This window comes from Schistocerca nitens, chromosome 9, assembly GCF_023898315.1.
Source record: "Schistocerca nitens isolate TAMUIC-IGC-003100 chromosome 9, iqSchNite1.1, whole genome shotgun sequence".
Taxonomy (NCBI): domain Eukaryota; kingdom Metazoa; phylum Arthropoda; class Insecta; order Orthoptera; family Acrididae; genus Schistocerca; species Schistocerca nitens.
This window is the reverse complement of record NC_064622.1, coordinates 271,396,839-271,408,870: the sequence shown is the minus strand read 5'-3', so window position 1 is coordinate 271,408,870 and position 12,032 is coordinate 271,396,839. Positions and strand designations below refer to the sequence as shown.

The window sequence follows — 12,032 nt, the reverse complement described above, 5'->3', positions numbered from 1 at the left end:
TATTACGCGATAACATTCAGTGCAACATAGCCCGCTGTATTGGAGCTTAGGAAGCTGCAAAGGTGTGTCTTAGCCATGACTCATAAGCGCAGCTGTCGCTGCTAGGCAGTGTGAGAACGGCTCCTGTGACACTTCGAGCGACTGTATATTCATACCTCCTACGAATCTAAATAAAAATTAAATATGGACAGATTATTTTCAAATTTGGTATACTAGTGTTTGTTATTCAGAAGAAAGTATCCACAAAATTTCAAAGTCGTACATATTATAGTTTCGGAGATTCAGAAAATTACCTAAAACACCCCAAACCGACACTTAGACTATAAAACTCAGTTGGGAATAATAACTGTCTGCCTTTTAGCATCATTTGAAATCATTACTAGAGGTCTCATGGTGTAGAATGATTTAACTGAGATTTTTATTTTCAAAACCTTAATTACTTTGCAATTTCGTGGTATAAAATTCAGAAAAAATTACTATCTGCTCATTAGGTTGTGTGAATAAATGAGAATGAGTGAGAGTGTGTATGTGTGACATACGTTAAAATTCAGTATTATATAATATACAACATTATGTAAGAAGAACGTGGGAAAGTTTTGTTTCACCAACATTGCTGATGACGTATGGCTAGGTGTGATTGCTTTTACAAGAAGGCAGCCAGAATAGCTGTTTGCTGAGTAATCATTTTCTAAATTATTTTCAAGATTAATTTTGATTTCGTTTTGTTTTATTAAACAATTTGGAAGACGCAAACGCTTTTCTGAATAGTGATTGGCTTTGGCGAGGTTTGCTGCGAGAATGGTCTCGAAGGATCATTTTGATTGGTCCGTCAGACTGATCAGCCAATCAGAATTAAGTACTTTCCGCGCACAGCTAGTTAGGTATACTAGGAGAGAGGCAGTCTGAACAGGAGTCGCTCGTCAGCTTCGGTCTCGGAAGGACATGTTAAATATTCTGTTTCTCATTATGTGTAAGATGAAGAAACATTGTCTTCCGCGCGTTTAAAACTAGTTTCAAGGAAAGCCGTTGCAATTGTGAATAGTTTGATGAAAGTTGGAAATTTTGGAACTGCTTTGTTGGAAAGTTACGAGCGTGTGAACTTTGGGCCTCTGTAAAAATTTCGTGTGGCATGTTCCGTATTCATATATGGAGTATTTTGGCGAGCAGTTTGTCTTAAAGAAAACCACTGAAAAGGACCGAATATGAAACTCACTATTAGTAGCGGAACTGTGACTGTGATATCGCGTAGTAAATCCAGTCGGACTTATTTGTATTTCTGGCTGCTTTGCGTGTGAAGTTGTTGTACGAACTGACAACTGAGAGTTGTATATTCGTTAGTTAAGTAAGTGTGAACTTTATGGCCGGTTTAAATGTGTACTTGGGGAAATTAAAAAAATGACTTGCTTTCCAATTTTGAACAATTTCTAACGACAGAAGCATCAACATTACCAGCGGATATGTATTATGGGATAATTGCAGGTCAGTAAGCTACTAGCGTTTACGCGGACTTTGCAACGTGTGGATTTTTGCAGTTAAACAGCGCACGGTATGACGAACGAACAAAAATTTCAAACCATCGCCGGCGCAGTATCAAAGTGAGTTTACACTCATGCTTAACAAACCACTCAAGTATGATTCTGGTCTTGTGACAGGACAGTTACCTGCTGCAAGATGTTATCGCTGTCATAGTAGACATCAAGCATCTGTGGATGCAGATGATGCACATTATTGTCCATGTATTTTACAGATGTCATGGTGCCTTCCATTCCTATAATAGATTACTTGGAAGTCCAGGTGAATGGGGGGAGGGGGCGAAGGCTTGCGGGAGGGGTGGGGGTAAGGCTGGAAATCCGAGAGATTTGTATCAGTACTATACGCCGAGAAAGACTACATTAACAGATCTTAAAACTTGTTTTAAATGTACACAAAGAGATTGGTGTGTTTGGTATAGAACAATTGAAGTAATAAATGAGCAATATCACGTATACAGATCACTTTTCGATGAATATGGAATATTAATCAACATAAAGACACTCGTGGAAGGAATAGAAAAGCTATGTACCATTTTTTCTCGCAAAGCAATATTTATGGAGCTTTTCAGTACCTCACAAATGAGATGTTATAACAACTTTAAACCAACTAAATCATAGGTAGAACGTAACGTAATCAAGATTTAATGGAGCTGCTTCGTCTCAACGAAACATGACGTTCGCAAAGTTATAAAAACTATCAGTAGTGACCAAGCCAAAGAAGGTCTCAACTTCGTACTTCTTGCAGGCTTGGCAGATAGAGGTATTGTATGTTAACCGGGGACCTAGAAACGACGGAGGGGCTCCGTCCTCGCCGGAGCCGCAGTGGTCAGCAACCCCACGACGACTACCGCAGTCCACTCCACCCCTCCGCCGCCCCACACCGAACCCAGGGTTACTGTGAATTTCGGCCCCCGGTGGACCCGCCCCCCCCCCCCCCCCCCCAGGGAACGTCTCACACCAGACGAGTGTAACCCCTATGTTTGCGTGGTAGAGTAGTGGTGGTGTACGCGAACGTGGAGAACTTGTTTGCGCAGCAACCGCCGACATATGTAGCTGAGGCGGAATAAGGGGAACCAGCCCGCATTCGCTGAGGCAGATGGAAAACCTCCTAAAAACCATCCACAGACTGGCCGGCTCACCGGACCTCGACACAAGTCGAGGACCAGGCGCTCCTTCACACTCCGTAAAGCCGTGCGTTAGACCGCTCGGCAAACAGGACGGGCTGGCTGATAGAGGTACTTCACGAATATTGTCGACTGAGTGTGGCATACCTCCGCTTTTCACCCTGTACTATCATTATGAACCATGCAGTCTACAGTCCGGACGTCTGTTTCGACATCTGTGCACAAATATTTGTTCCTTCCACAGTGAAACATATTTCCTTTAACTAGAAAATCAATGTCTGATTTGGCATAGCTATTTTCGTCAGCAAATTTCCTTTCTTGTGGAGACGTTTCCAAATGCATCAAATGTCACCCTCTGCAGTGACAGGAAATGGTACCTATGACTGCTATGTGTTAGTTCCAACACGATGGATATCAACTTGCTTGTTAAGTCAACCTGAACACGGCAAGGGTCTCGGGACTGCAATCACTTAGGTGCCTACACGATTTCTTCGAGTAACCAAATCATACTGTATGGGATACAGGTCCCAAGATGTGAGCTAGTGTTCCATGTAACGAATCGTCCGCTGTCTGAAGATAGCGTATTCGTTTCCAGTACGAGCTGGTTGCTGTCGGATCTTGCCGTCTTATGGTACCAGAACATCACCAACTGTCCGCCCCGATAGCTGAGTGGTCAGCGTGACGGATTGCCGTCCTACGGGCCCGGGTTCGATTCGCGGCTGGGTCGGGGATTTTCTCCGCTCAAGGACTGGGTGTTGTGTTGTCTTCATCATCATTTCATCTCCATCCGGCGAGCAGGTCGCCCAATGTGGCGTCGAATGTAATAAGACCTGCACCAAGGCGGCCGGACCTGCCCCGTCAAGGGCCTCCCGGCCAATGGCGCCAAACGCTCATTTCTATTTCCATCAACTACTGTACTGCAACAGTGACGTACGCAAACGGCTCACATACTTTCTAAGTCTTTTCATCTTCAGTTTATGGCATCGGTATGTAAAAATGAAATGTTTTTGCAGTTTCTGGTTTCCTGTATATTCTAATGAGAACAACTCTGTCACTGAACAGATCATAGTAACTCACCCTCTGCCCTACTTTTCTTTCCATGATTAATCCTACAGCCGTTGAATCACTTCCTGTTGCTCTCAATATTATTCTATCTCGTCTTACCAGAAATTCCTATTTTCATCCCATTTCACTTCACTGTCTCTATACATTCTAAATTATCTCAAATTAAAATTTGATATTTTCTTCACAAAGAAGCTACACAGATCAATAAAGCATTATTATTTTATTGTATGTTAATTATGTGTTTGCTGACAAAGTTGTAGAGTGTCAGTTAAATATTGTTGTTAAGAATGTTTTAGTACTCATTTTTAATTAATCTTGGATTTTCTCCGGGTTAAATATGTGAAATGAATATCTTTGTAGAATTTATTTCCTTGTGTTCTCTCATGACCGCCACTAGCAACGTCGTAACTTTGTTCTTCACCTTTTCGGAAGAAAAGTACTGTTCTTTATTTCTTTAAGTGTTGAGTAATAATTTGTGAACTGCAGTTTAAGCATGTGAAGAACGTATTTGTTATTCTGTTACTATAAAACGGTATTTTGCAGCCTGACAGTGCGCTTTAGCCTTTAACTGCGGCGACAGAAGTAAGGAGACAATGAAAGCACTTGACCAACTTTCCCGTGGAGCTATACAGTATGCTGGCAATATAAGAAAACCGTGAAACAGGAGAGGTAATTTTCCTTCAGATACAGGGAGTAATTGGTCTACTGTGAATTAGATAGGTTGTGGGAGGAAAGAGACGACACTCGTCCAAGAGAGCCTTTGTCCCGGGTCAAAATGGGCAATGAATTAAGGCGTCTATCAGTAATGTACACAAACCGTTGATAAGGTTCCTGTTGACTGGATTACAGTATCATATGTGTAGTGTTGCTGCAATTTGGACATGAGGATATACTAACTGTAACCGATGATGTCTTTTAGTATGTGGGGTTGGTTCCCCAAAGGCTAAGGAAAGAAACCTCTGATTAAAAAACTATCCATACTAGGAAGAAGTTGGAAGTAGGGCTAACAGTACACACCTTACAAAAATTCAAGTCGCGAAACTTCAACGAAAGAAAGGTGAACTGGTAAATGGAGACACACATGGAAAGGGACAATGGGCAAACAAATCATGAAAAAATGAGTAGAAATATAAAGCACCAATCGGATTTACATTCTGTTGGGAGCTGACCAGTATAATATTTGTGACTGACAGTCACCAACGCAAGCAGATTCTTATATGCCAACCCAGAGTGACAAAGAGAACGGGAACGATCGAGAAAAAAACACGGAAGATCTGAAGAAAAGGGCTATTGGAGATCGAAAGCTCGAGCGCTACTTCGTGATAAATGGTGAATAATTTTTCAAAAGGCCTAGGTTCACAATGAACTCAAGAGCCATAGAAGAAGAAGAAACCTGGACGTGAATAGAAGGCATCAGGGCAGAAAAAGCAGAGCTTGTTACAAGAAGCGTAAGGAGATGCCACCAGCACGTATAGCAAAACCCTTGCCATTACTGGAGTCAGTAGATATAAGCTGTGTTGAAAGACTCAAAACCAGAATGAACAAGTAAAATACCCAAGAGTTTTCAAACCTAAACACACGAGAAGCCGTGCTGCCTTGTCTTTCAACCTCTCTTATTCTGATGAAACAAAGTAAGATATTTTTATACCATATGATGAAAATATTCTTTTAAATATCTTTGAACAGCTTCTCAATATTTTGTATAAGTAATACTTACACTCCTGATCTTATCTTTCGTACTGTTCTGTATACATTTAGGATTCAGATGTTTGCTTTTAAAGTCCTGTCTCATTTATTTACATTCATGCCATGCACTACACATTGCAAGTAATGACTAATGCAATATGGTGGCTTAAACCATTTTTGTTATTTTGCACTTCTTTGCCGGCCGCTGTGGCCGAGCGGTTCTAGGCGCTTCAGTCCGGAACCGCGCTGCTGCTACGAACCCAGGTTCGAATCCTGCCTCGGGCATGGATGGGTGTGATGTCCTTAGGTTAGTTAGATTTAAGTAGTTCTAAGTTCTAGGGGACTGATGACCTCAGATGTTAAGTCCCATAGTGCTTAGAGCCATTTGAACCATATGCACTTCTTTACAAAAAGCCCTTAACATTTCCTGTATATTACATACAATTATTTGTATCTTTGGATAGCATCCATGAAGACGGTCCAAGACGGAAATCGTTATAATTTGGATTTAAAACAAAAACAGCTAATGGAACAGTACTCTGCTGAATAGTATTTGACTTCCCGTCTCCAAATCCGAGCAAACTGAGGAATTTGCCGACACCATCCCACGGTTGCAAGAGTTGTTACCTGTATCAAGTTACAGTCGCCAGATGCCGTTCCCAGAGGTCGTCGCCAGTGGTTGTCCGACATCGGCCGATAGCTTGGTAAAACTGCGACCGATTTCCTTCAGTTTTTGACGGAGTCAAGGAGTGTAAAATTTATTTATCAAGAAGGTTGAAATCTATTCTAAATTTACGTGTACTGTACACTCTTTCCTCACTCGTGGGCCGGCCGAAGTGGCCGTGCGGTTAAAGGCGCTGCAGTCTGGAACCGCAAGACCGCTACGGTCGCAGGTTCGAATCCTGCCTAGGGCATGGATGTTTGTGATGTCCTTAGGTTAGTTAGGTTTAACTAGTTCTAAGTTCTAGGGGACTAATGACCTCAGCAGTTGAGTCCCATAGTGCTCAGAGCCATTTGAACCTCACTCGTGAAATCTTCTCGGGTGATCAGCCGAGTAAAGGCGTCGTCTTCTCGCAACGTTTCGAAGGGTTTCGTACCCATCATCTTCAAGCGAAGTGTCGAGATGCTGCTGCTGCTTACATCTATTGCTTTCCCCTCTTTGGGGAAGTGTGAGGGGGAGTTTGTAGCCTTTCGGCTTTTACTCCCCTGTGAACGTGTGTGTGTGATTTTTCTATAGTTTTTTGGTGTCTGTGACTTGTGATGTTTGTTGTGAGTGAGTCTGGTACTTGCCTGAGGTAGGCGAAAAGATTGTTGTTATATGGGAAGGAACTGGATTAGGGATTGGGTATTGGGATTTACTCTTCGACTTAATCGTCGAAGATCGTCATAGGGCGCTTATGCTTATCGCGGGACATGTCATACCGACCTAGGGAGTGGATGAGCGCGTTACCGGATCTGGAAGAACCCTCATAGAAGGCCCTTGCCAGATCCTGGAAACGCTCTCTCAGGAGTGGGATTTCGGCTGCGGCGTGCAAGTCGTCCGTGGGGAATCCATAAGGTAGGCGCAGCGCCCTTCTGAGGGCGCGGTTCTGCAGCCTCTGGAGTTTGTCCAGGTGCTGCTTTGCCGCGTATCCCCAGACAGGGCACGCATATTCCATTACTGGCTGGATCAGGGCCTGGTACACATTTACTGCTACTGGGCAGGGAAGGGAGCTGGTTGAGTTCAGGATAGGGTATAGGATGGACATTCTGGCGCAGGCCTTCCTGTGGACCTCGTCTATGTGGGGTTTCCACGTAAGACGAGAGTCCAAGGTTACGCCAAGGTACTTGGCGGTTCTGCGCCAGGGGAGTTGGATTCCATTTAGGTGAAGGTGGAGGGGGGGACGTTGAGGAGGTTCGCGCCTTCCGAGCCTGCGGGTAATCAGCATTGCCTGCGTCTTCTCAGAGTTGATGGTGATGCGCCAGCGACGGGCCCATGTTTCCGTGTCATCTAAAACCTTTTGTAGCCTACGGATGACCAGGTCCTTGTTCGCGTTTCTCGTGTAGAAGGCTGTATCGTCGGCGTACTGTGCAGTGTGCACCAGGGGGGCCGTTGGTGTGTCCGCAGTGTACAAACTGTACAATACGGGCCCCAGGACCGATCCCTGTGGCACCCCAGCACGAATACGCCTTCTGGTGGAGGTGGCAGTTTCTACTTTGACGGAGAAAGTCCTATTCGTGAGATAGCTCTTGATCAGCTGAACTATGCTCCCGGGAAACCCTTGTGTATACAACTTGTAGAGTAGCCCTCTATGCCATACTGAATCGAAGGCTTTGGCTACGTCTAGTAGCACTATCCCGCAGTAGCCTCTGTGGTTGAAGCCCTCTGTGGCTGCTTCAACCATTCTCATGACCTGTTGTGGGGCAGAGTGGTTCTGCCGGAACCCAAATTGGAAATCCGGCAGAATTTGCTCTCTGGTAATATGTTCTTGTATGGGTCTTAGTAGGAGGCGCTCATAGATCTTGCTGAGAGTTGGCAAGAGGCTAATCGGCCTGTAGTGCTGCGGGAATAGAGGGTCTTTCCCTGGTTTGTGTATCGCGACCACTTCCGCATGTTTCCAGCAAGCTGGGAAAACACGGGATCGAGTAATCTCGTTGAGGACGTTCGCGATGTGTGTGATTGCTGTAGGTGGGAGATTTTTGATTAACTGATTAGTGACCCTGTCGTGCCCTGGTGCCCTTTTTGTAGGGAGGGGCCTAATTGCTCTTGCCACGTCCTCGGGGGCAAAAAGTATGGGTTCGTCCTCTGGGTCCTCCTCGGCATTGAGGAAGACAGTCAGTTGACGACTGACTACCTCTTCATGCTCTTCATCCTGGGGTTCTGCCGCTTGGAACTGCTTCTCTAAGGAGTCGGCGAGGGCGTTGGCCTTTCCAGCATGGCTGTAGACCAGTCCGCGCTCGCCATGCAGTGGCGGCATCCTAGCGCGTCGTTTTGTAAACTGTTTGGTCGCTTGCCATAGAGTATGATCGTCTACTTTGAGAGCTGTGAGGCGGTTTTGCCATTGCTGGTTTCTGTGCTCATTGAGCGCAACCTTCAGTTCTCTCTGTAGACGATTGAGCAGCCTCCTGGTGGCCTGATTTCTGGTGATCTTCCACTCTTTTGCCTCTCTATTCTTATGTCGAATTTGAGCTAGCAAGTGTTCCGGGAGCTGTATTTGCGGCGGTGGGCCATCCCTTTGTGGAGGGGTGGCTTCTTCCGCTGCCTGCAAGATGGTGCCTGTTAGGTCTTGTAGCGCTTGTTCTACTGTTTCGGCAGTAGGTGGCGGAGCGCGAGCGATATCAGAGGCGACAGTTTCCTGGTATCACTCCCAGTCTGTACGTTTGTACGACGTCTGGTACCGTGGGAGTGCTACCCATTCTCCCATATCGACCTCCAGAATCACTGGGTTGTGGTCGGAGGACATTCTGTTGATTGTCCTTGCGGCCACAAACCCTGCGATCCTCCTAGTGAGAGCTATGTCTAACACGTCGGGCCTGCCTCCATTTTTTGGAAAATGTGTGGGCTCGACTGGACCCCATGTTTCGAAGTGGTGGGTGCGCGCTAGTTGTTGCAGTTTGGCACCTGCTCTGGAGGTTACTCTAGAATTCCAATCAGGATGTTTGGCATTGAAGTCTCCCCCTATTATGAGTTTGCCTTCAATTTGCCCTAGAGCAGCTATGTCTCCCTCATCTAACTGGTCATGTGGGGGTCGGTAGACTGCAACAATTGTTAGGGGCCCAGTGGCAGTGGTTACTTCCACCGCCACTGCTTCGATTTTGTTGGTAGCTGGTAAGAATACCTGGTGGTGGGGGATCCCTCTTTTTACATATATGGCCACTCCTCCGCCTTGGGTTGGCCTGTCTTTGCGGTAGGTAACGTAGTTGGGAACTGTCGCTTTTATTCCCGGTTTTAGGTGGCTGTCGAGATGCTGTGTTGCGCGGTCCTATAAAGGCTCCTGGACCAGTGACTGATTCCGGGCGCCAACCAATCAGGTACCTGCGGAATCGGCCGCCGCGCCAGTGGTGGGGGGTTCGCGGCGCGGACCGGGCGTCGAGTCCCTGCCGGTTCCTAATACGTCTGTGGCCGCTACCGTCTTCGTGCCGGAGCGTTCTCTTCTAATTTTAGTTATTGCGGGATTCCACGCTGTACTGAGTTGGAAACCAGTGTCTCGATTGATCAGGTTGCTGTTCAACCGAATTTCTACAGCCTCTTTGAAAACTGAATCCCAAAATCCTTTAGCGTCACACAGCTTCTTCGTACCCTCAAAGAGGAAGGTGTGTCCTTCGTTAAGGCTATGTTCCGCTACCGCCGATTTTTCTGTCTGACCAAGGCGTACATTTCTAATGTGTTCCGAGCGCCTCTGCGTGATGCAGCGCTGCGTTAGTCCGATGTATTTCGTACCACATTCACATTCAATACTGTATACGCCCGGAGTCTGCAGTCCTAGGTGGTCTTTGACTGAGCCAAGTATGTCCTTAATTTTACTTGGGGCATGAAAAATTGTCTTGATGTTGTGTTTCTCCAGAATGCGGGCAATCTTGGCTGTTGGCGGTCCCGCGTATGGTAGAAATGCCAGGCATCTGGTCTCATCTTCTTCTTCTGGTGTGTCTACCTTCCTGCTCTTGTGTAGGGCGCGCGAGATTTGCGTCTCATTATAACCGTTGCTGCGGAAGGTCTTCCTTAGGTGTTGTAACTCTGCAGGTAGGCTGTCATCATCACAGATAGACTTGGCCCTGTGCACAAGTGTGTTGAGCACTGAGTTGCGTTGTGCTGGGTGGTGGCAACTCTGTGCGACGCCTTTACTCGGCTGATCACCCGAGAAGATTTCACGAATGGAATACGCCGAGAAAGTCTCAAATCACACTCTTTCCTCAGTTATAGGAATAACCAGACAAGCTTTTCGAATATGTGAGATGTAAAGAGAAAGGTTCTATTACATATTCAAAATGATCTGGGGTGGCACTGAAAAGCAAGCTTATAAGCACTTGTTCAGTTTCAGTTAAATTCAGCAAAACAGACGTATGTCAATCAACCTTCAATTACTGTCATTTAGAATACGTTTGAAAGACAAACGTAAATTTTAGAGTAACATACTCTGAACATTTAAAGCTCTGAAAAATAATTCGCATACTGCTGTTGCCCGGTTACCACAACGAAAAATGATCCACTACAGAAATTTTAAGCATTAAAATGGACATATGCTCCCTTTCCCTCTTGAAGACAATTTTATGAGATTATAATCTACGACTACAGTTTTTCTCTCTGTAGTAAGTGCGTTACGACTTATAGACATGAGGCTTAAATAGCTAGATAGCCATAGAACATTCAATAAATTATTATTAAATTATTGTTCTGAACTTGCGGTTTCCAGTACGGTACCGACTTCAGACCATAGATTCAGAAATATATCCATGTTATTATATTTGTCATCCTCTGGGTCTGATAAACTCCTTCTTTCTTGTGATAACTAACAGTCAATGTTTTGCATGTTGGAATGGCGGTCGACTCAGCCGAAGAATACCAACTAATTTGATATCCACCGGCCTCCCTCGGCAGTCTGTAAATTCGAATGTTGAGATCAGTTGGACTGCCTGGTCTTATCAGTAGATACTCGACCGTTTCTGAGATGTCTTGACGTTCTAATGCACGATACGTTCGAGGATGGCTTTAGATCTATGTGTACCTGGATGTAGCGGGCTGTCTTTTCAGCGGTGTACACATTCCGCTTTTAACCTGGCCATGCTTGTCGCACGTTATCAGCAGAAGGGGAAGACTGCTTTAGTCCCATCCAAGACAAGCTATGCAAGACACAAGCAGGCTAAGGGAATCTTGCTTACCTTCCCGTCTTTCCGCTGTGCAATGCCACGTATCACCTTATTCCGTCCGCTTTCATTGTAGTGTTAGGAATAGGGTTCGGAGGTTGCTGAAAATTCTTTTTTGCCCGAATGCCACAAAGTGACGCTCAATGAAATATATATTCATTTTGGGTCATTGTAAGCCATAAAATGGTGGATTTTATTTGTCCTTTTTTCACTTTCGCCATATTTCGTGATTATTTATTTATTTCGATATTAATGGTTTTCTATGCAACGTTACCCTCTTTCGACTGGTACTGGTTTTTCTCAGTTCGAACTATCATCAGCTTACCTCTAATACGTGTTTTTTGAGTTAATCAAAACCATCTCTGAAAGTCGATATCCTTTGCACTTAATATGCTTAAGGTGTCTATTATTCTGGAACGACCACTGAAGTAAGCTTTTGGAAGTCTAGTTTCTGTAACCTTAGTATATTCGAACCAAATACTCGTATGACCCCGCTTATACCAATTTTAATTACTTTTTCTAAGATTTATATTGTGGGTTCGCTGAATTCATTCGAAGTGGCCAAAATACTTGTTTCTTAATTCCCCAAATGCATTTTAGCAAACAAGAAGTTGGTTTTCTGTGTTATGATAATCTAAAAAGTACATGTCTCAGAGACGAAGCTTCTCTTTCATACTAAGCTTTCTTCGCACTATGGTGCATACCACCAGAATGTGGTTTCCAATATCCACTGAGCCATATTTTTCCCCATTTCAATCAGTTTTTGCCCTAATTCCCATTTACT

General features: G+C 44.8%; 1 protein-coding gene across 1 annotated transcript in view; it reads right to left on the bottom strand.

Moving 5' to 3' along the window:
* The window catches only part of LOC126204177 (uncharacterized), a 388,056-nt gene that overhangs the window by 220,244 nt on the left and 155,780 nt on the right, over nucleotides 1–12,032 (bottom strand). The window lies entirely within an intron of this gene.